The following is a 24,474-nucleotide window of genomic DNA, read 5'->3' as shown; positions in this document are numbered from 1 at the left end:
CATCAGCTTAATGGATACATCATGAGCTTTTCAATAGTTTTCATGGTGTATTCATTAAACAGATGCCATTATAGCCTATGGCTACAGTTACGGCATTATGGCGTGAAAGGAAATCTTCCCAGGCATCCTGCACAACTGCACAGTGCTTCTCAGTAACACAGGCACTGCCTGGGTCATTCAGCAGGAGTCAGGCCTTCTCTTCATGACAGGGAGTGGCATGGCAACATTGCTAGATGAGTATTTCATACTTGTGGCTCAGGGGCATTTTGGGCACAGTATGGGGCACTTTTGGCTCAGAAGGCAAATTGTGGAGCATAGAAGCATTCAGGGGCACATAGTAGGGCATATTTTCCTTCAAGCACATGGTGTTTTGCAAGCTTTTTATACTAGGGCTACACCGTGGGGCTACTTTTCCATGTACACATTTCTGGGCATATTTGTGTTCAGGAGGCACATTATAAGGCATGTTTTTATTTAGATTGTACATTGCATGGCATATTTCAGAGCATATTTTTAGAAGATGTGGGGAATATTTTATTTAACAAAACATTGTGGGACATTTTTTAATCAAGACCACAGTGTGGTGCATATTTCTATTCACGGGCACAGTGTGAGATATATTTTTATTCTGTAGCACAGTGCAGGGTATTTTTATTGAGGGCGCACTGGATGCAAAACTTATTTTCACAGGCACAATGTGGGTATGTGCTGCAAAAGCAAGACGTCGAAGACATCTGTGGGCAAACTGAACAGACATTAGTCATGGCCAGGAGAAGCTGTCGTGACCCTCTGAAGACATCACCCAAAATTCACTGAATTTCACTTATCTTTTCATCCCTAGGCTACTTTCACACTAGCGTTCGGGGCTCCACTGGTGAGTTCCGTTTGAAGGCTCTCAAAAGCGGCCCCGAACGCATCCGTCCAGCCCTAATGCATTCTGAGTGGATGCAGATCCGCTCAGAATGCATCAGTCTGGCACCGTTTGGCCTCCGCTCCGCTCAGCAGTCGGACACCCGAACGCCGCTTGCAGCGTTCGGGTGTCCGCCTGGCCGTGCGGAGCCAAACGGATCCGTCCAGCGTTTGGGTGTCCGCCTGCTGAGCGGAGCGGAGGCCAAACGGTGCCAGACTGAGGAATTCTGAGCGGATCCGCATCCACTCAGAATGCATTGGGGCCGTACGGATGCGTTCGGGGCCACTTGTGAGCCCCTTCAAACGGAACTCACAAGCGGACACCCGAACGCTAGTGTGAAAGTAGCCTAAGTCAATGGGGACGGGTCCGTTTGAAGTTGACACAATATGGCTCTATTTCAAACGGATCCGTCCCCCATAGACTTTCAATGTAAAGTCTGGACGGATCCGTCTGACTAACTTTCACATTTAGAATTTTTTCTGAAATATAATGCAGACGGATCCGTTCTGAACGGATCCCATCGTCTGCATTATACGAGCGGATCCGTCTGTGCAGACACCAGACGGATCAGCTCCGAACGCAAGTGAAAGTAGCCTTATATATCATGATGAAGGGCAGTAACATCCTTGCTTGTGTAGTAGCAACTCTCAGCATATCTTTACCAGTGTTACGGTTACTGAGAGGTGTAGTTTCAGACAGTAGACGTGTATATCAGTGGGTTGCCCTTTTTGCAGTTTATCTCTGAACTTGGTTCTGGTGCTGTATTAATGTATTTATGTCATGATCGCTAGCTCTGGAGCTGTACATATGTACTGAGGTTAATTCTAGTGCTGCATTTATGTAATGAGCTTGATTCTAAGTTGCATTTATCTACTGAGGTTAGTTTTGGTGTTTTATTTTTTATGACCTTGGGTCTAGAGATGTACATATGTACGGAGGTTAGTTTTGGAGTGTGTTATGACCTTGGGTCTAGAGATGTACATATGTACTGAGATTAGTTTTGGAGTGTGTTATGACCTTGGGTCTAGAGATGTATATATGTACTGAGGTTAGTTTTGGTGTTGTATTTGTTATGACCTCCTTGGGTCTAAAGATGTATATATGTACTGAGGTTAATACTAGGGCTGCATTTATGTAATGAGCTTGGTTTTGGAGCTGTACATATGTACTGAGGTTAATACTAGTGCTGTATGTATGTAATGAGCTTGGTTCTAAGTTGTATTTATCCACTGAGGTTAGTTTTGGTGTATTTGTTATGACCTTGGGTCTAGAGATGTATATATCTACTGAGGTTAGTACTAGTGCTGTATTTATGTTATGATCTTGGTTCTAAGTTGTATTTATCTACTGAGGTTAGTTTTGGTGTATTTGTTATGACCTTGGTTCTAAGTTGTATTTATCTACTAAGGTTAGTTTTGGTGTTATATTTGTTATGACCTTGGGTCTAGAGATGTATTTATCTACTGAGGTTAGATTTTTGTGTTGTATTTGTGACGACTTTAGGTCTAGAGATGTATATATGTTCTGAGGTTAGACCTTGCGCTGTATTTATGATATGAGCTTAGTTCTGGAGCTGTACACATATAGTGAGGTTTGTTCTGGTGCTGCATTTATGTTATTAGCTTGGTTCTGGTGCTCTATTTATGTACCGAGCTTGGTTCTGGTGTTAAATTGTAATGCTCTTGATTCTAGAGATCTATTTACATTGCTACCAGCACTGGCCGAAATGCTGGACAGAAAAACACTGAGAATATGCAGGGCATTGTAGGCAGGTTACAACCGGGAGCTCAAGAGGCCCAACCAAGTGAAATTTCTGGATGTGCCCCTTATGACAGATGCCACACTTTGGCATCGATTTAACCCACGGGTTATAACGAGGTTATAATGGCATCCATTTAACAAGTATGTCCTTATAAGCTATTGCTAATGGTATGACCTATATATTTAAGGGCTGCCTGTGATGGGTTCCACATAGAAGTAAGCAAATCGATTCTAACAATTTGATTTGTCTCATCAGCAGGACTTCATCTGTCCCACAGGTGAAGAAGTGTCTACCTGCTGCAATATTGAAAAGGCAGGACATTTATCCCGACCCTGTAAATTTCCTGCCTACGTCGCTGCTCCAGTTAGGGGGACTTGGAAGCAGCGACTGCGCAGGCACTGCTACATTTTTCTTTTTGCAGTATGCAGATCAGATGTACAGTGTAAGGCTCCATTCACACGTCCGCAAATAGGTCCGCATCCATTCCGCAATTTTGCGGAACGGGTGCGGACCCATTCATACTCTATGGGGACGAAATGGATGAGAACAGCACAGAGTGTGCTGTCCGCATTTGCGGAGCGCGGCCCCGATCTTCCGGTCCACAGCTCTGCAAAAGATAGAACATGTCCTATTCTTGTCCGCAGCTGCGGACAAGAATAGGCATTTCTATAGGGGGTGCCAGCCGGGTGTGCAGCCGGGTCCGCAACACACCACAGACGTGTGATGGGAGCATAAGGCCTCTTTCACACAACCGTTTTTTCAGTGTTTTGCGGTCCGTTTTTCACGGATCCATTGTTCCATTTTTTGTTTCCGTTGTGTTTCCGTTTCTGTTCCGTTTTTCCGTTCTGTTTTTCCGTATGGCATATACAGTATACAGTAATTACATAGAAAAAATTGGGCTGGACATAAAATTTTCAATAGATGGTTCCGCAAAAACAGAACGGATATGGAAGACATACGGATGCATTTCCGTATGTGTTCCGTTTTTTTTTTTGAAGACCCATTGACTTGAATGGAGCCACAGAACGTGATTTGCAGGCAATAATAGGACATGTTCTATCTTTCAACTGAACGGAAAAACGGAAATACGGAGTACATTCAGTTTTTTTTGCAGAACCATTGAAGTGAATGGTTCCGTATACGGACTGTATACAAAACGCAAAAAACGGCCCGCAAACGGGGAAAAAAAAACAGTTGTGTGAAAGAGGCCTAACAGCTAGATGGAGCACACAAAGGACATTGTTTTGGCTTCTGTCTGGCAATGGAAGGCCATGAACATATTTAGCAGGTGCATCAGAAGCTTTCCAGGCATACACACTAAATGTAATAGAAAGATGTATGGCTATTCGTAAATGAGGCATATAACACTGCTAAACTAGGCAGCTGATTGACAACCACTGTGGGGAGCTGTAATGGTGGCCATGTTAACTATCAGACAGCTTTCTCAGAAACACATATCATAAAGGAATAGTTTAATTGACGTCTAACAACGTGACGTGACAGAAGACAGCATCTTAGGGCCTATATGTTTTGGTCATTAATCTTTTTCTGGTATGATAATGTGCTCTTTAAAACCCACGGCTTCATTATTTCAGGCAGACATACATGGAGTAGTTAGTTGACGGAGGATCAGTGTAAAGCCTCTTTCACACTGGTGTGTGCGCCCCGTTGCCATATTACAGACCGCATTTGTGGATCCGCAATACATGGGTGCCGTTCCGTGGGCATTCCGCATCACGGATGTGGACCCATTCACTTGAATGGGTCCGCAAATCCGGAGAAGCGGAATGGTGCGGAACGGAACCCTACGGAAGCACTACGGAGTGCTTCCCTGGGGTTTCGTCCCGTATTTCCATTCCGCAAAAAGATAGAACATGTCCTATCCTTTTGCGGAACGGCCGGATCGCGGAACCATTCAAGTGAATGGGTCCGCGATCCGCTGCGGCTGTGCTTGTGTATTGCGGCCCGCATTTTGCGGCCCGCAATACGGCGACAGGGCACACACGCCAGTGTGAAAGAGGCCTAAATATGATGGAAGAAGCTGACAAAACAGGATGGTTTTTTTTGAAACAAATAGAACTAATGCATGCAGACACAAGTTTACATTATACAGCTGACTGCTCCTCAGTTAGTTATCATTGCTCATGCCATAAAGAAGGACACACCCGGAAAAGTAGCATCCCATACACTAGGTGACCACTCTAGGGTAAGGGCTGACTGTAGTGTTCGTCTGGGAGATTACTGAGAAGACGTCCAGAAAAATGCCTACTTCCATGATCAATACATAGATATGCCTATACTGGATTGGAATGATAGATCGACAGGAAGATAGATGGATGGATAAGTGGATGGATGTATGGATAGATAGATAGAAGGAAAAAAATATAATCAGCACAAAAAAAGTACAATAGCGGCGTACCAGCAGCTGGAAATGTGACCAAAAATCCAAGGGATAGAAGAAAAACATTTTTCTTCTACCAGATAGACAGATCTGCAATGCTATACAGTGAGTGGGTTTTATGTCAAAGCAACAGGCTTTCATTGAATGAAAATGAAATGTGAATGAAAAGAAAACCATATTCATGTGCTATAAGATGCACATCATCTAAGGCTACTTTCACACTTGCGGCAGTGTGATCCGGCGGGCAGTTCCGTCGTCGGAACTGGCCGCCGGATCCGCCGATCTGCCGCTGACTGAAAGCATTTGTGAGACGGATCCGGATGCGGATCCGTCTCACAAATGCATTGCAAGGACGGATCTGTCTCTCCGCTTGTCATGCGGACAGACGGATCCGTCTTGTACATTTTTTCACATTTTTGCCGATCTGCGCATGAGCATGCCGGAACGACGGATCCAGCATTCCGGTATTCTGAATGCCGGATCCGGCGCTAATACATTCCTATGGGAAAAAATGCCGGATCCGGCGCTAATACATTCCTATGGGAAAAAATGCCGGATCCGGCGTTCAGGCATGTATTCAGTTTTTTTGGCCGGAGAGAAAACCGTAGCATGCTGCGGTTTTCTCTTTTGCCTGATCAGTCAAAACGACTGAACTGAAGACATCCTGATGCAAACTGAACGGATTGCTCTCTATTCAGAATGCATGGGGATAAAACTGATCAGTTATTTTCCGGTATAGAGCCCCTGTGACGGAACTCTATGCCGGAAAAGAAAAACGCAATGTTGCTGTCAGCATTATCAACCCTATTAACCCAGCCATACCGCTCGATTGATCATGCTGATTAAAACTATACCTTTTTTTCTGTCTGTATGTTAAACAGCTGCATAGATATCTGTGTTTTACTTATATGCAGATGAGCACGTTGGGGCTGAATCCTTGGCGCACTGCATTTGTCATACCACTGTGCCTTGTGCACTTGCCCTCCCCTTGATTTACAGAGCTGTGTCCTAGCAGGTACATGTCATACACACTACTCACTATAGCTTAGGCTAGTTTCATACAAGCGGCAGGGGACTCCGGCAGGCTGTTCCGGCGGGTGAACAGCCTGCCTGATCCGTCCTGCCGCTAGTTCACGTGTGCCCCAGGACTGCAGCTCCATCCCCATTGACTATAATGGGGGCAGGGCGGAGTTCTGGCCGCAGCACAGCAGCGCACGCCGAGAGGCGGCCAGACTAAAAGCACTGCATGCCGGAACTGGTGAATCGGGGGAAGGGGGCAACGGGGAAATTGCCCACTCCCCAAGCTGCTCAGAAAGGGCACATGGAGACGAGAGCTTCCATTGTAGAAGCGCTCCTCTCCATAGTCATCTGTATCGCTGTCCTCAGGACAGCGATACAGATGGCTGTGCTGTGGGGCAGGTGAGGGAGAGGTGTGTCCCTTCCCCTTCCTCTGATAGGCTGCAGGCACTAGGCCGGCAGCCTATCAGAGGCCGGCGCCGTCATCGCGCCGCCTAAGGCTACTTTCACACTAGCGTTCGGGGCTCCGCTTGTGAGTTCCGTTCAAATGCTCTCACAAGCGGCCCCGAACGCTTCCGTACTGCCCTAATGCATTCTGAGTGGACGCGGATCCGCTCAGAATGCATCAGTCTGGCAGCGTTTGGCCTCCGCTCCGCTCAGCAGGCGGACACCTGAACGCTGCTTGCAGCGTTCGGGTGTCCGCCTGGCCGTGCGGAGGCAAACGGATCCGTCCAGACTTACAATGTAAGTCAATGGGGACGGATCCGTTTGAATATGACACACTATGGCTCAATTTTCAAACGGATCCGTCCCCCATTGACTTTCAATGTAAAGTCTGGACGGATCCGTCTGAAGCTACTTTGACACTTAGAATTTTTTTTACAATATAATGCAGACGGATCCGTTCTGAACAGATCCACCGTCTGCATTATATGAGCGGATCCGTCTCAGACGGATCCGCTCTGAACACAAGTGTGAAAGTAGCCTGAGCCGTACAGCGCAGGACACAGGCCGGAAGAGGCCTGCATCGCATCGCTGACATGTAAGTAAGTATAAGTATTTTTATTTTTTTATATGTACAACTAGAAATCTATTTTATTTAATGTTTGTGTGTGTTGTTAAAAGATATCAACACTATCCACTATAACAGTGACATCCACAGCCCCACACCCCTGAACACTGACCCCCCCCCCCACACTGTGCCCCATCCCTTAAAATTGGATCTCCACAGCAGCCCACCCCCTTAACTTTGACCTTTACAGCAGCCTTCCCCTTTAACAGTGACTTTCAGAGCATACCACCCCCTTGACAGTGACCTCCACAGGGGCCCGCCCCCTTAACAGTGGCCTTTACTGGATCGGGGGTGTGTCCTTTTGAACAGCTCACTGTAAGACAGCTGCACTGTACTGTCTGAGTGTGATCTGCAGGGAGAAAGTCACCCTCCGTCCCATCCCTGCAGCTGACAGAAGTTGATGTTTACCTTAATTTTTTTAATCCGCGTAGGCTCAGGAGTGGGATGGGGCGTGGCCTAACCATATCTGGGCGTGGGCTTAGCGGGACCTGTGGTGGGGTTTTAAGTCTTTTGAGGGTGGACACATTGTGGCAGGGGACGTGTCTGTGCTCCTTCCTGCAAGAGTGACACCCCTCTGGGAACCTTACTGGCTCATTTGCATACCAGATAAACAGGATTTTCAGAGGATAAAAACCTCTATTGCTGGAACAAAGGCACATCTGGAAATAAGGTTCTAAGTGCTATTAGGCCACGGCTTTACTTCAATAGCAATTATCCTGGTGACAGATTTCCTTTATAGCTCACCTACAGCAGTGAAGAAAAATATCTCAGGAACGGTACGTCCTAGAGAGCTGAGACCCGGTCTAAAACCTTTCCGAACACCTGATGTACCTGTGTGCCAAATTTCGTGATTGTAAATGCGACGGTGCGGATTCCTTTGGCGAACATACATACATACATACATACATACACTCAGCTTTACATATTAGATAGTTTTACTGGCACATTAGGGGGGCTCTTGTTACTGGCACACTGGGGGGGCTCTTATTACTGGCACATTGGGGGGGCTCTTGTTACTGGCACATTGGGGGGGCACTTGTTACTGGCACATTGGGGGGGCACTTGTTACTGGCACATTGGGGGGCTCTTGTTACTGGCACATTGGGGGGGCTCTTGTTACTGGCACATTGGGGGGCTCTTGTTACTGGCACATTGGGGGGGCTCTTGTTACTGGCACATTGCGGGGGCTCTTGTTACTGGCACATTGAGGGGGCTCTTGTTACTGGCACATTGGGGGGGAGCTCTTGTTACTGGCACATTGGGGGGGGAGCTCTTGTTACTGGCACATTGAGGGGGCTCTTGTTACTGGCACATTGGGGGGGCTCTTGTTACTGACACTTGAAGGGGTATTTTATACTTGCAGGTTATGGGGGACACTGAGGGCATCTACTGGGGCACAATATATGGGGCATTTTATACTGGTACATTATGGGGGCACAGGTACACTATGGGGCATTTACTGGGGGCACTATATAGGGGTATTTTATACTGGCACATTATGGGGGCACTATTGGGACATTAGCTCAACTGGGGGCATTACAAGGGGGTAATTTTTGCACTGTCTATAATAAGGAGAATTATTACTACTGGGGGGGCATTATGGTGGGTTTTATTACTCCCCCATTGTATGACCCTAGTAGCAGCACCAGCCTCTCCCTGATCTGGTATCCCTCTGCCCCTTCTCCAAATCCTTATTATGAAATTTCTCTCGTTAGGATAAAACACATCAGCTCCACCGACCCCCCAGCCAAGTGTTGAAGTGGTATCTGAGATGCCCAAGTGCCAAGTCAAGTAATTGTAAGTTTTCATGTGAAATATGTTTATGTTATACACATATAGCATACACTGTGCCACACAATATACAGCATACCTCTATACTGTGTAGTCTGTTCTATAAGCACCATTGTTTTGTGGCGGCGGACAGAAAATAATCTGGAAGTGCCCCTCCCGAGACCAGGCTCTGGATCCGCCACTGCCCCGCCCCCATTATAGTCAATGGGGACGGAGCGGCAGTCCTGGGGCACACGTGAACTAGCGGCAGGACGGATCCGACAGGCTGTTCACCCGCCGGAACAGCCTGCCGGAGTACCCAGCCGCTAGTGTGAAAGTACCCATAGAAAGCTAATCCATATTACTAGTTTATTCACAGGTACAATATATGATTACAAAGACTCCAGTAATATATATTAGCTTTCTTAGTATAGAAAACCACTTCTCTCAATATGATTAGGCTGTAGCCTGCAGATAAGTGGTCAGCCTTGCATGTAAATGTCGAAAATTTAAATCCTAGGACAGACTTCTAGTTCTCTTGTTACTTTTTTTCTCCCTTATTTAATCCATAATAAAAGGCTATGGCCTTACTATATTGAGAATAGGGGTTTTCTATGCTTAGAAAACTAATACATATTACTGGTTTATTCATAAGAACAATATATTATTGTGTAAAGACACCAGCACAGAGACGACATTTAGCATGTTGGCTGTATTAATTATGATAAATGTGGTGACAGATACCCCTTAGGCTACTTTCACACTTGCGTTTGATCGGATCCGTTCTGAACGGATCCGATCATATTAATGCAGATTAATAACTTAGAAAAATTTCTAAGTGCGAAAGTAGCCTGAGCGGATCCGTTCAGACTTTCAATGTAAAGTCAATGGGGGACGGATCCGCTTGAAGATTGAGCCATATGGTGTCATCTTCAAGCGGATCCGTTCCCATTGACTTACATTGTAAGTCTGGACGGATCCGCACGCCTCCGCACGGCCAGGCGGACAGCTGAACGCTGCAAGCAGCGTTCAGCTGTCCGCCTGGCCGTGCGGAGGCGAGCGGAGCGGAGGCTGAACGCCGCCAGACTGATGCAGTCTGAGCGGATCCGCATCCATTCAGACTGCATTAGGGCTGGATGGAAGCGTTCTGCTCCGCTCGTGAGCTCCTTCAAACAGAGCTCACGAGCGGACAGCAGAACGCTAGTGTGAAAGTAGCCTTACTTTATTTAAAGAACTTAATTTGTATACCCTTGAGAAAAGAGGGTAAGGGGTGACACGACTTAAACCTTAACCCCTTAAGGACACGGCCATATTTCACCTAAAGTACCAGGCAATTTTTTGCAAATCTGACCAGTGTCACTTTATGTGTGAATAACTTTAAAACACTTTTACATATCCAGGCCACATATTGTACTTCATGACACTGGTAAAATGGAGTAAAAAAAAATCATTTTTATTTATAAACAAATACCAAATTTACCAAAAATTTGCAATTTACAAGTTTCAATTTCTCTACTTCTATAATACATAGCAATACCGTATTTTTCGCCCTATAAGACGCACCGGACTATAAGACGCACCTAGGTTTTTGAGGAGGAAAATACGAAAAAAGGTGTGCTTTTGGTGGGTTTTGAACTAATGGTGGTCTGTGCATGACACTATTATGGGGGATCTGTGGATGACGCACTGTCATGGGGGATCTGTGGATGGCATTGTTATGGGGGATCTGTGGATGGCACTGTTATGGGGGATCTGTGCATAGCACTGTTATGGGGGATCTGTGAATGGCGCTGTTTATGAGGGATCTATGGATGGCACTGTTATGGGAAGGGGCATCTGTGGATGGCACTGCTATGGGGTGGGGGCTCTGTGGATGGCATTGTTATGGGGTGGGGGATCTGTGGATGGAATTGTTATGGCGTGGGGGATCTGTGGATGGCACTGTTATGGGGCGGATCTGTGGATGACACTGCTATATATGCTGTCATCCACAAATCCCCCTCATAACAGTTTCCCCCAATACACCAGCCCTCCGTTAACTGCAGTATTTCTAGACATTAATCCTTAACCTGTTAATAAGTTTACCTAAAGCTGCGCTCTCCCCTGTTCCCCTGTATCAGTACAGCACTTACTAACAAGCTTCCATACAGAAATACTGCGGTGAGCGGCGGGGCCCGGTGTAAGAGTACAGTTCCGGACTTCCGCCCCTAGTTCCGGACCCCAGCCCTTCCTCTCTCCCCGCTCATATATCGCAGACTGCGATGTTAAATGGAAGCATTCGCCCCAAAAGACGCAGGGGCATATTCCCTGCTTGATTTCAGCAGGCACCCAGTTCTAATCACCATCTGCCACATGGCGGTGATCAGAAATACACATGACGTACTGGTACGTCATGTGTCCTTAAGTACCGGGACATCATGACGTACTGGTACGTCATGTGTCCCCAACAGGTTAAATTAAGTTTAAACATTTAATTAGGGTTCAGGAGGTAAATGTTTTAATAAAAAACTGGATTTGAGAATAACGGGGTACAATCTGAATTTAGCTGAGTGGAAGATCAGAAGCAACGTCAGAAATATTAGTTTACTAAAAGAATAGTAGATGATCAGACAAGGCTTCCAGCAGATGGAAAATCTACAGTAAATTAAATAAAAAATGCCTGGTATCAACACACTGCTATACTAAGATAAGCGGGACCAAAAAACATTAATTCTTGTAGAAGCGCTGGGTATCCTCGGGGTCAGACCACCTTAGATAACACTTTAATGGATTGCCTAAGGGCAGTTTATTAAATTTAAAATGACATTTTAACCTTTGAAACATTTTTCTGTAAGGTACTGTACTGTGCTAAAACTATAAGAAAAGGGCAGGGAAAATACAGTGGTCTATATTGTACCTATTTAAATATTTATAATGACCACTTGTATAAAGGTAACAATGCTTTCATGTTTATTAATAAAGCCTAAAATAGAGTATCGGTGCTGATATTACCGTTCTAACCAGACCCTTGCAAATGGTATTACCATGTTCTAATGTTATATTGGCATATCAATAGCGTATTCCACTTCATTCTGGTGGGGGCAGAGATGACCTATGGGACTTTCACTGATCTGTCTTTTTCAGTGACAGTTTTATACACTGTTACTTCATGTAAAACGTGAAATTTATTTCTTTTAAATCTCTACTCTTTCTATGCTTAGGGGTCATGTGGGTGGTCCTATTCAATGACTGACAGCTATCTCAGAATAACTATTGTAGGAAGGCGCAAGGGTCTGTCATTGACGGAAGATATGTGTCACAGAGATTCTTGGCCTCGGTGAGGTAAGAGCCGGTAATTTCATGTGTCAGCAGCAGCTAGTGCTGGCTGACATGGTTTTGCTATTTAGTATGGCTGTAAAGCCGATCCAGGCCGGCTCTTACTGGGAGCAACCAAAGTGCAGGGTGGGTGGTTTCTCCCCACGTTCCAGGCCGGGTCTTGGTTTGGGCTATAAAACACAGGCAGCACTGTCAGGTGGTAGGAATTTACTCCTCTCTGACAGTGAAGCTCTGTCAATCTCTGTGTTGGGACCTGGGAGTTTGGGCCTCGGTAAAGCCCTGCTACCTTGTTGGTGTGAGAGCAGGTGGTTTCTGCTATGTCCAAGGACTTCTGCATTGCTGCATGGTGTGAACAAACACCAGACTCAAGGTGACTGTTTTCCTTGAAACTGACTTTTTGTTTTGCTTATCCTTATCTGTGAATGAACACCGAACTGTTTAAGTTAAAGATGTCGTCATTGCCTCTATACTGCGTCCGCAAGCCTGTCTACCAGAGCAAATCCCCACAATTGGTGTTGGATGCGGGCAAACGCAGTGAGGCAGGCCTGTTCTTGTTTTCCCAGGCACAAGTGCATGTCCTACATTAAGCCGGCAAGGTTAAGACCCGTGTCCCCTGACAAAATGGAGGCGGTCGTGAAGGCCCTCGTGGAGGCTAACTTACAGCAGCTGGAGGCTAACAAGCAGCAGCAGGAAACTAACAAGCTGCTATTGCAACATGTGATGGCATTGCAAGCGGCAGGAGCATCCCTGAACGTCTACGATGCCTGGAAAGCTGTCCGTGCGGCGATCCCTAAGATGACCCCCTCAGATGACGTCAAGACCTATCTGGCGGTGTTCGAAAAGGTGGCCATGAGGGAAAAGTTACCCCGAGACCAGTGGGCTGAGGTCGTCGATCCATTCCTGGAGTCTGGCCCCAGCAAGTTTTTTTCGATCTTCCCGATGATCAAGCGGCCGACTAACTGACCATAAAAGGTGCGATCCTGGTGAGACTGGGGGTGAATGTGTTGGTCCAGGCCCAGCGAGTGCATCAGTGGGAATTTAACCCGGTTGAACACGCCAGACCGCAGTATTATGACCTATTACACCGTTTGCAAAAATGGCTGCAGCCTGATGTACTAACCCCCACTGCTATGCTGGATCGTCTCTTGGCGGATGTGTTCTGGAGTGCTTTGCCGTACCCCTTTCCAGCACTGGATCGGCCAGGTGTCTCCCGGTAATGCCTTGGAGATGGTCGACCTGGTGGAGTGCTACGAGGCTACCAGAAATCTACAGGGGGGTTCTTTTGGGAGGGGGCCAGTCAAACCCAGGAAATATCCACCCCAGACCCACTGGCCGGTGCCAGCCAAACACACCCGGGATGTACCCCCTGTAGACCCAGCCCCGGTGGTCTGCTGGGGATGTCAAGTGCCTGGACACATAAGGGCCGACTGTCCCCATCGGGGTGAACCCATGGACACCAACTATGGCTACCGACACTCATCATATGCCAGGAAGTTGTTTGCCACAGGAACTTCCGAGACTATAGCCAGATGTGCCAGGTGGAAGTGGAGGACACTCTGGCGGAGGCTCGGATTCAGGAAGCCTGGTGTCCCTGGTAAGAGCTGCCCTGGTACGGCCCGCAGAGTATACTAGCCGAAAGGTCAGCGTAGTGTGTTTTCATGGAGACTTAAAGGACTATCCCACTGCCCTGGGCTCTCTATCAACGGTGGCTGGCAGGTAGACTCATGAGGTGGCTGTCGCCACAAAATTACAGTATGAACTGATAATTGGGAGAGACTTCCCCGGTTTCCTGCACTATGGCCGGATATGAAAGTTACCGGTACCCGGGAGACAGACGCAACTCTAGCAGAGTGGCCCAGCTCAGGGGGAGACCAGAACCCTGGGAACCTGAGTCCAAAGGGCCAGCAGTAGGGGTGATCGCCACTTCGATGGAAGAGGGGAAGCAACCCCACTAAGTGTGATGGTGGTAGACGTGGAGGACTTGCCAGCGGGTCCGGAGTTGGCAGACCTCAATGTCTCCGGAGATAATTTTGGTACAGCGCAGCACCAGGACCCGACTCTATGCCGAGCCTGGGAGAATGTGGCAGTAGTTGAGGGAGAGCCGCAACAACCGGGGGCCGAGTCAATGTTCCCCCGTTTTGTGGTTCAAAAAGCTAATGCTCCAGCTAGGTGTCATCGAGGAGTCAAAAAGTGAATGGGCCAGTCCGAATACCCAAGCCGGATGGGACATTGTGGTTCTGTAATGACTTCCGCAAACTGAATGAGGTGTCCAATTTTGACACATATCCCATGCCCCTAGTAGATGAGCTTATTGAGAAGTTAGGCCAAGCCTGATATTTTTCTGTGTTGGACCTCACCAAAGGGTACTGGAAATGGGAACTGTTTAAGTTAAAGATGTTGTCGTTGCCTCTATACTGCGTCCGCAAGCCTGTCTACCAGAGCAAATCCCCACCCACACTATGCATACACGGAAGGCTGTGCCTGGTTTAACAGTGAATTTCCTGGTGACAGATTCCCTTTTCATAAAAAAAAAATACTTCTGCTTAAGCCTGCCACTAGGGGGAGCTCACTGTATTCAGATTTATACAGCTGTATTTAAAGGGAACCTGTCACTGGGATTTTGTATATAGAGCTGAGGACATGGGTTGCTATATCCAGTCCCCATAGCTCTGTGTGCTTTTATTGTGTAAAAAAATGATTTGATACATATGCAAATTAACCTGAGATGAGTCCTGTCCCTGACTCCTCTCAGGAACAGGACTCATCTCAGGTTAATTTGCATATGTATCAAATCGGTTTTGTTATACACTAAAAGCACACAGAGCTATGGGGACTGGGTATTGTGGATGTGCTAGCGGCCATCTAGCAACCCATGTCCTCAGCTCTATACACAAAATCCTGGTGACAGGTTCCCTTTAAAGGTGTTGTCCATGAATGACATGTCTACTCATTTCAGGTCTTCGATTTCATTTGACGATTGCTTCTTTTATAGATTCAAATTTATATATGTTTTTGTGGGTGTTCTTTACTTCTATGTAAAGAATTATGAAAAAAAAAAAAGGTTGTGCTGCACTGTTTGTACAGCAATCGTCTCAGTGGTGCCTTGTCTCATGCTGTCCTTAGACTGCAGCACGAAGGACATATTTCAAACGTTTGGGGTTTAAAGTACATGAGCTTCCCGGTATGCTTTGGCTCCCTGAGGCAGAGATCGGGAGAGCCGGAGCGTGTTTCCAGCAGCCCCTGTGCTCCTGTGAGACAGGAGGCTGCTGCTTAGCAATTTCTATGGAGCCCCTGATAGATCTCTATTAGGCTGGGTTCAGACCTGAGCGTTTTACAGCGCGTTCCTTCGCCCTGTAAAACGCTTAACAGGCAAGAACCAATGATTCCCTATGGGAATGGTTCTCACATGAGCGTTTTACAGCGCGTACGATCGCGCTGTAAACCGCCCGACGCCCCAAGAAGTACAGGAGCTTATTTGGGGCGTCTTGTCGCGCGTTCCCGTACATAGACTTCAGCGGGAACGCGCAACAATGGGCGTTCGCTTGTCTCTGTATGCGCGATTGCAAACGCCCGTACAATCGCGCATACAGAGCGTACGTTCAGTACGCTCAGGTCTGAACCCAGCATTAGGGTAAATAGGACAAGGTACGATCAGCTGTTTGAGAAGGCAGCGGCGCTCCAGCAGCGCCGCAGCCTTCTCACTGTTTACCGCCGGCCCACTGACGTCACGACTAGTATCAACTAGCGTGGGCGCGGCTAAGCTCCATTCAAGTGAACAGAGCTTAGCCCCGCCCACGCTAGTTGATACTAGTCGTGACGTCAGTGGGCCGGCGGTAAACAGTGAGAAGGCTGCGGCGCTGCTGGAGCGCCGCTGCCTTCTCAAACAACTGATCGGCGGGGGTCCCAGGTGCCTGACCCCTGCCAATCAGAAGCTGATGAGTTATCCAGAGGATAGCTCATCAGTTAAATGAAAGTGCAGAACCCCTTTAAATAAAAAGTAAAAAAAAAAAAAAAAAAGTTTAATAAAAACACCAAAATATTAAGTTTAAATCACCCCCTTTCCCAATTTTACATATCAAATATATAAACAATAAATAAATATTACATATCGCCACACCCAAAAATGTGCAAACTATTAAAATATTTAAAAATATCTCCTATGCGGTGAACGCCGTAACAGAAAAAAAAAAACTTGCAATCTGCCATTTTTTTGTCACCTTGCCCCGACAAAAAATAGGATCGGACTGTTCTATTATGGTCCAGACGTTCCATAAAATGTGGAATGCACGCGGCTTTTTTGGTGTTTTTTCACGTGGTATCGCGTATAGCAGTGATGGCTAACCTTGGCACTCCAGCTGTGGTGAAACTACAACTCCCAGCATGCTCAATTTATTTCTATAGAGTTCTGAGGGCAGCCAAGCAAGGGGGGCATCTTGGGAGTTGTAGTTTTACCACAGCTGGAGTGCCAAGGTTAGCCATCACTGGCGTATAGCAATACTTTTTTATGGTATCGAAATCAAGTCAAAATTTTGGTATCGTGACAACCCTAGGTAAGACATGTGTGTTTTTTTTGTTTTTTTTTCGTAATTATATGTATTTTAAATTTGGCAACTAAAAATTTTAATTTTGCTCCCAAATTTTTCAGGTTAGGAGCCAATAGCTCCTTGATATATTTTTTTTGTCTGGAGCCCTGTCACGTAGAATACTTTAGGAAACTTTGACCTCCCTGAACTCCTGAACAGGTAAAGATAGGTGAAACTTGAGACGTTCCAGTGTGTTCCAGAGTAAATTCTAGCAAGCCAAGACTGATATCTCACATGACCCCCTTCCCATTAGAAAAACCAGAGTGGAACTTCATATGGCGCATTTCAGAATTATGGTAGAAACGTTTCCACCACCTAATAATGCAGCCTCCCTTCTAATTAATAGACATTGGAAGTAATTTTTTTTTTTTACACCAGTTAAAAGGGTGTGTCCAGAATTTTGCCTCCCCTTGTATTAGCATAAAACCATACCTGCTCATAGTAGGCATGGATTTTATTTTCTATTTTTATGACAGAGCAAGATGCACCAAATGTATTACTTAAAGGGGTTATCCCATGATTAATGTAAAAAATGAAAATCAGACATCATATAGGACATGACAATACCTTTCTTACAAAGCTAGAACCAGCCCCTGTACCTCACATGGATCCAGACATCTCCCCATTCATTGCTCTGCTAGATTTCTAACAAGCTGGCAACTCAAGGGGAGGGCCTTTTCTGCTGCAGCTCAGGAGGCGTGTCTATGCTCTACCTATCACAGCTCAGGAGGCGTGTCCATGCTCTCCCTATCACAGCTAAGGGGGCGTGTCTCAGCTCTCCCTATCACAGCTCAGGAGTCAGTTGGAGGATGAAACTGAGCATGTGCGGCCTTCTCAGTGAGCAGGACAAAGAAAGAAGAAAAAAATCAAACAGCAGGTGGCGCTATACAGAAACATTTTATTGAACAACTCAGCGACTATGCTAAATTTTTAATGACATGCAATTACAAACGTATTCAGATCCAGGTGCTGGTTTGAAAACTGTAGAATATTTTTCATGGGACAACCCATTTAAGACGCGTTGAGCTTTTAAAGGGGTTTTCTGAGACTGACGAGCTGGATAGGTTATCAGTATCTGATCACCCGGGATCCCTGCAGATCAGCTGTTTGACAAGGCACTCATAGCAGAGCAGCATCCTTCTCACCAAGCACAGTGCTGTACATTGTATAGTGGCTGTGCTTGGTATTGCAGCTCGGCCCCCTAGGCCACGTGTCCAGATAGGTGATCAGTATAAAAGTCGTAACCCCTCCCCACATTTTAATTCTACAAAGTTCAGTTTGAGACTGGTATATGGAACAGCAATCTTACAAGATCTCCGCCACCATGTCCAGAAAGTGCATCTGCCTTCATACTTGCCGGCTCTATTGCCTGCTCATTGTCCAAGAAATCGTCCCCCTGCAAGAGGCCTCATTGGCTCTAATATCATCTATTAAGACGTGCACAGTGGATGCTCCTCATCCAGAGGCCCTCTTCATAATTAGACCGTAATAAACCTCTTACTACAAGATTTCTACAGAGACCGCAGATCTCCGTATGACATCTCCAGCATGAATATTTATACCGTCCTGACCACCATCCACATCTATGTCCTTTATCTGCTCCTTCTCTTAATCTTCCCATTCCAATGACAGACATTCTCAAGAATATGTAAAATATTAATGACCAGGAGGCCATACGTTTTTTCCACAATGTGATGACAGATAGCTCCACAACCAGCGGACTGCACTGAAATCCTTCCATCGTTTCCTATGTAATTGACGTTCTTTGGGACTTCTCTATAATGTCAGCCTTAATTACTATACATTTCATGATGCTCTCCTAGAAATGAGATGGGAACAATGGCACAAGGCCAGGAAGGGGCGGCACATGTCCTAGCCTAATGATGGAAGACAGAAGTATCTTGTGATGGCATCTGAACGTATTATAATAAAATCAGTATCAGCACAAAGGATACAACAGGGTCTAAATAAATACCAATGTGTGTAAATACAATATATCACATAATATATATAGCAATTTCTGCATCTTATGGTGTTGGGTAGGAATGGGTGTAACGTCCCTTTCCACATTGAACACTGTATAGGCACCAGTGGTTAATGTGGGAGGACAGGGGGGTGGGGGGGGGGGGGGGTAATATTTTAATAGTGACAGATGATTCCCTACTGAATGTCTTTCCTCGCCAGCAGGTGTGATGGTAACCAGCGGGGATTTCAGATCATGACACCGCACATAGATGTCCTACTATCATGTTACATCCAAGGGACCCAGAGAAAGAGCTCTTCAGTGGTCACAATAATGGAGCAGATGCTGGGGGCTGATACAGAAGAGTGTCTGGGGAATTACAGGACTACAGTCCAAATTACAATCAGTGCCCTGTGATACGTGCCCACAATAAGCTGCATTTAGAGATGCCAGTATGGCCACCTATGGCGTTCATTCCTATAAGACATTTGCAATTCAAGGGCGTCTGAATATTAAAAATCTACATTTCTGGGGGTTGGAGGAAGCTTGCTGCGAGCGGAGAATTAATCTTCTTAGGTTAGAAGGGAGGCTGATTACTTCTGATCCCCAGCGTCAATCACAATGGACGGTACGGACAAGGTGGCGTTCCTGTAGTATCGCCTACAACTGCAGTGGCACCCTGGTGCTCCACCTAAGGTGACACCTGGCCAACAAAGCCATCACCAGAAGAAAAACGTACACCGCAAATTCTACTACAATCTGAAAAAAGACCTCAGGGTGTAAGAGGCATCATGATTTTTCATGGCACAGGGGAGGGGGATTAGAATTCAATTCTGAGACATATCCTTCAGGACCTAATGGATGGGGATATATCCAGCTGGATAATGTCGCCCAGGCACCATACAGGACTGGCTTTAGCATGGTCCATGCCAGTGAATGGTACTTGTCTATCCTGGGGCATTGCCCTGTCAGCAGAGACACTGGCTTCTCTCTATAGAAAGCGGCACGTAGCCCTGTCTGCCTCCCGCTCCTCTGTCAGCCACCCATATGCCATATAACGGAAGCATTCCAGAAATGGGTCCTACCTTCCCGCTGCAGCAGTGCACTGTCACGGAGGAGCTCGGAGCACCTGGGGAAGCCCCCTCCCACTGCTCTGCTTCGGTTTGCCCGCAGTCCCAGCCCAGCCAGCCCTCTCTGCAGCTCTGCGCCCTCCCCGTGCCGTTATTGGGGGGGTGAGGCGAGCAGACGGCTCGGGGGTAGAGGCGGCGATCGGTGATTGGCTGCCAGTGATGTCATTCCACGCCGGCCGGAGGAGCGATGCTGCGAGCTGCAGTGTGTCCGCAGTCCCGGAGCAGCGGGTCCTCAGCATCAGGGGGCTCTCCGTCGTCTGGAAGGTTCCCAGTCAAGGAGAGGTGAAGAAGACTCTACAATGGCGTCCCTCACCACTGAGCACTTAAAGGGGGGCTCTTTCTTCATCATTCTCTTTACAGCCTATTGGCCACTTTTGGAAGCATTTTCTTTAGCTCCACTGTATATAAAATGAAGCCGCTGTGCTGTATGGATGACAGGTGACTACTACCTTTGTGAATGCAGCCCCCTATAAAGATCACGACTGCGCTTACATGGCTTACTAATGTGGTCAGTGGCATAACTAGAAATTACTGGGCCCTCCCAGCAACTTCTTCAGAACCCCCTCCTACCATGCAACCCCCCACTCCCGCTCTCAGATGAAGCCCGGCTCTCTGTCCGTTTCCTACACGTATATACTGTTATTGTATAATACTGTAGAGGGGGCCATGACAATAAATTCTTTTAGTCTTCATCCTGGGCCCATTCTGGGTTCACGCCCCAAAACGGCTACTTCCCCTATACTACCCCCTGAATGGGACACAATTTGGCACATCTAGATTTAGAGAAAACAGCTTAGTCAGAAAGGGGATGAGGCCTAATAGGTGCCAAATTTCTGGCGTAAAATTATGTTTCAAAGATAGCCAACCAGTAGTTGGTATAGTTTAGAGAGAAGTGTCCATCTCTGCACCACATTTCTCATCCTGCCCGAGCCCCTGTGATACATCTGGTGCAGGGCTAGTCAGCTTATGTGATGTATTAAGTGCCCTGAGTGATTTTGGCATTTCTTTTTGTCGGGGGTGAAGGCATTTGTGTCAGACAATGATGCATTTGTGCCATTTTGCCTGGAACAGATAAATTGTGGTCGGGGCTTTATTTTAAACCAGATTTATCACTGCAGATTTTTTACCTAAAGTCATCAGACCCCAAAAAGTCACAAGTGTACAGTGGTCCTCTGGTGGAGTACAGATTGTCGGAAACCCTTATAATAAATCAGGTTACAATTTAGACCGAAAAATCCATAGGTTTTTCCATACAACAAAAGGCTTGCGATATTATGTTAAAATTGAAGCAAAAAAAAACAACAAACAAAACAAATGCAACCCAAGACAGACGCACCAAAAATATTTGAGAGCAAAATGTTGCTGGCTAATACATTACCCCCCAGGTTCACACCATCTACAGGCTTGGTAAATGCACCACATTGTGTGTAGTCGAATATTACTGTCCTCCTCCTGAGCACTGTAACCGTGGTCTGCGGGGGACAGCGTATTCCCAATATTTATACACCGATCAGCATTATCTTATTACAATAGCATCTGTAAAGGTCTGGGATAGGTTGAGCAGAAAGTAAGCAGTCCTTGAAGTTGGTGTGCTGGAAGCAGGAAAAATAAGCACGGATCTGAGCAACATTGGCCGGTTGTGATGGCTACATGACTGGGTCAGAGCATCTGCAGAATTGTGAGAAGTTCCCAATATGCTATGGTTAGTCCATATCAAAAGTGATCGAAGGGAGGACAACCAGTGAGCTAGTAAGAGAGTCACGAGTTCCCAAGGCTCATCGATGCTTGTGGTGAGTGACAGGTAGTCTACTACCGTCCCATAGAAGAATTTCTGTAGAACAAACTGCTGGAAAGTTACTGCTGGCTTTGATAGAACGATGTCAGAACATGCAGTGCATCACTATTTGCCCCACATGTGGCTCTGTAGCCCCAGACCAGAGTGCCCATCCTGACGCCTTTCTATTTCAAAAGTGCCTACATTGGGCATGTGAGTAATGGAAGAAGATGGGCTGGTCCAAAGAATAATGTTTGTCGGCAGCTGGTTGTGTGTGCATCACTAGAGCCTTCTTTGGTGAATCGGGGATGTGTGCTGTCCATGGTCTCCACAGACCACACATGTGATGTATCCATTGACTTTAAGGGTACAACCACAAAGCGCAGCCGTGATCTGTTCAGGTCATGGCAAGCTGCAGTCAAGAACCACCCAGCCAATTAGGCCGCAGCTTCCTGATATTTAATAAAGGCCGCACATTATAGGTTGTCTGAATTCCTAATGGCCGCACGATAATAAAACTGCTGCGCATAAGGCGCAGGATCACCTTGTGTCCGGAGCCTAGATGGTGATCATACTTACCTGATCCCCACTGCCAGGTTCTAGCTTTGATAGGTTTCCCCACATCAACATCCATTTTGATGCAGGGATGTGAATGCTACAGTAAATGATTGGCCATTGCAGTGATGGGTCACGTGCCACATTGGTGACTCTCAGCCTTTTTAGGATGCTATTATGGGCTGTCAAAGGACATTACAGGGAAAAAGGTATAAAAGGAGGGAACTACAATTCCCAGCATGTCCAGACTATTTGGGTATACGTGCCAGGCCATGAAAGTAAGTAATTTGTACTCCTCCAGCTCCTGCTGTCCCGGACTTATCGGCCCAACATCCTGCTGGTATTGGCCCTATAGTAGCCACTACGGCAGTAGTTACACCTCTAGCTACTACATAGGAAAATTAGAAGCCATCATGTATAATGTGTATGTTCTTGTAGAGATTTGCAGATGCCACTCCCATATCACAGCATCATCAGCATTGGAATGAGGGAAACTAAGGTATGTATTCCAGGTTTTAAATTTTCTTTATTGGTCGGGAGAAGCAGCATGGGATACACCGTGGCCCACATTTACTACAATTTGTCTGAAAAGTGGTTTCTACACTTCTTTCCAACTCGACAAGAGGGTGGGGCTTAATGTCGAGGGAAAGGGCTTCATGTGGCAGAAGATCCACCATTTGGCACCAAAATTGACCCTAAAAATTTGTATCAAAATAAGCCAACCATTAGTTGGTATAGAGCTGGGAATAAGTGTGTGTCCCTTCAACAGAATTATCATCCAGCCTGGGCCTCTGTGAAAAGTCTGCTGCAGGTCTAGACACCCTGCCTAAGCCTACTCCATCTTTATGAAGATGGTAAATCTGGGCCTATGTATATGTCCTTTAAAAGGTGACCTACTCTTTGACAGTGGAGCTCCATTGCCATATCTATCAAGCCTTGTGCCACTTTTAACAACATGTGACTGTGGGCTTTAGAGTTCCTCTTGGTTGGACTTGTTGATGAAACTTTTCTACCAATGGCTTTAAACCTCTGCACCATTTCCATTAACAGGGCATGCTATCTGTCTATGAATATAGTGCATCCTGAAACGGGCGACTGGCAGAAGTAATATATTTCTCTCTTTTCAGGGCAAATTGCATGCCAGGTTCTGCATGAAATCTGCATCCAATGCTCCTGAGGTTTCCAAAAACCCATTCACATGCATCTGAAAATTTCTAGCAGAAGAAGGCGTTTGTGACATTAACAGACCTTATACAAAATATTTAATAAATTAAAGGGAACCTGTCACCTCCCAAAACCATCCCAAGCCGCCAGCAGTACCTGACAGTAGCAATCAGTGTGTTTCTGATGATGCCTTTCTTCCTGAAGGCAGATGCACCAAAAGTACTGAAAACGTTCTTTTATCCCCTGCCCGTCACGCTTCTCCGCACAGGCTTGAAGTCAAGGGGGCAGCGGTCTCCTTGCTTTAAGTCACGGTAACCACGCCCCCTTCCCCGCCCCTTCACTGTGACTGACAGTCGGCAGTTCGGCTTGCTTTGCCGAACTCTCTGCATAAGCGCTGTCAGTCACAGCGAAGGGGCGTGGTTACCGTGACTTGAAGCAAGGAGACCGCAGCCCCCTTTGCCTTCAAGCATGTGCGGAGAAGCGCGCCGGGCAGGGGATAAAACAACGTTTTCAGTACTTTTGCTGCATCTGCCTTCAGGAAGAAAGGAATCATCAGAAACACACTGCTGGCTACACGCAGGTACTGCTGGCGGCTGGGGATGGTTTTGGGAGGTGACAGGTTCCCTTTAATTTCAAGAGTAGCATCCAAACTTGTTTGAAAATGAAAGACAAAAATTAAGTAGCACTGGTCGTGACTTGTACAATAAGTGCATAAGTAAAGAAAGCTTCTGTCCACGCACCTGGAACTGCCGCTACTATTCCTTTCTGTCTACTCCCTATAAGGGTACAGCCACATGGTCAGGTTTCTTGATGCAGTTTTGGAAGACCAAATCAGGAGTGGATCACAAACGTAGAGAAAGGACAGATATAACTTCCCCTATTTTTTAAAATCTTTTGGCTTCCAAAACTCCACAAGGAACCCTGACTGCATGTCTGTACCCAAAGTCTACTGCCCAGTGAGATAACGATGATTCCTCTCGTTTCTGTCAAGAAGGTCTAACACGTTATAAACAGTTCACCGGTCTCTCCAACATACAAATAAGGCCTCATGCACACGA

General features: G+C 46.4%; 1 protein-coding gene across 1 annotated transcript in view; it reads right to left on the bottom strand.

Moving 5' to 3' along the window:
* Positions 1-19,970, bottom strand: part of CNTN1 (contactin 1) — a 219,067-nt gene extending 199,097 nt beyond the window's left edge. Inside the window, exon 1 of the mRNA XM_044277039.1 lies at positions 19,879-19,970. The gene's annotated coding sequence lies outside the window, so the exon portion shown is untranslated. The remainder of the gene's footprint in view (positions 1-19,878) is intronic.
* Positions 19,971-24,474: the final 4,504 nt, after the last annotated feature.

This window comes from Bufo gargarizans, chromosome 2 (assembly GCF_014858855.1).
Source record: "Bufo gargarizans isolate SCDJY-AF-19 chromosome 2, ASM1485885v1, whole genome shotgun sequence".
Lineage (NCBI taxonomy): Eukaryota > Metazoa > Chordata > Amphibia > Anura > Bufonidae > Bufo > Bufo gargarizans.
This window is presented reverse-complemented; position numbering and strand designations above follow the sequence as displayed.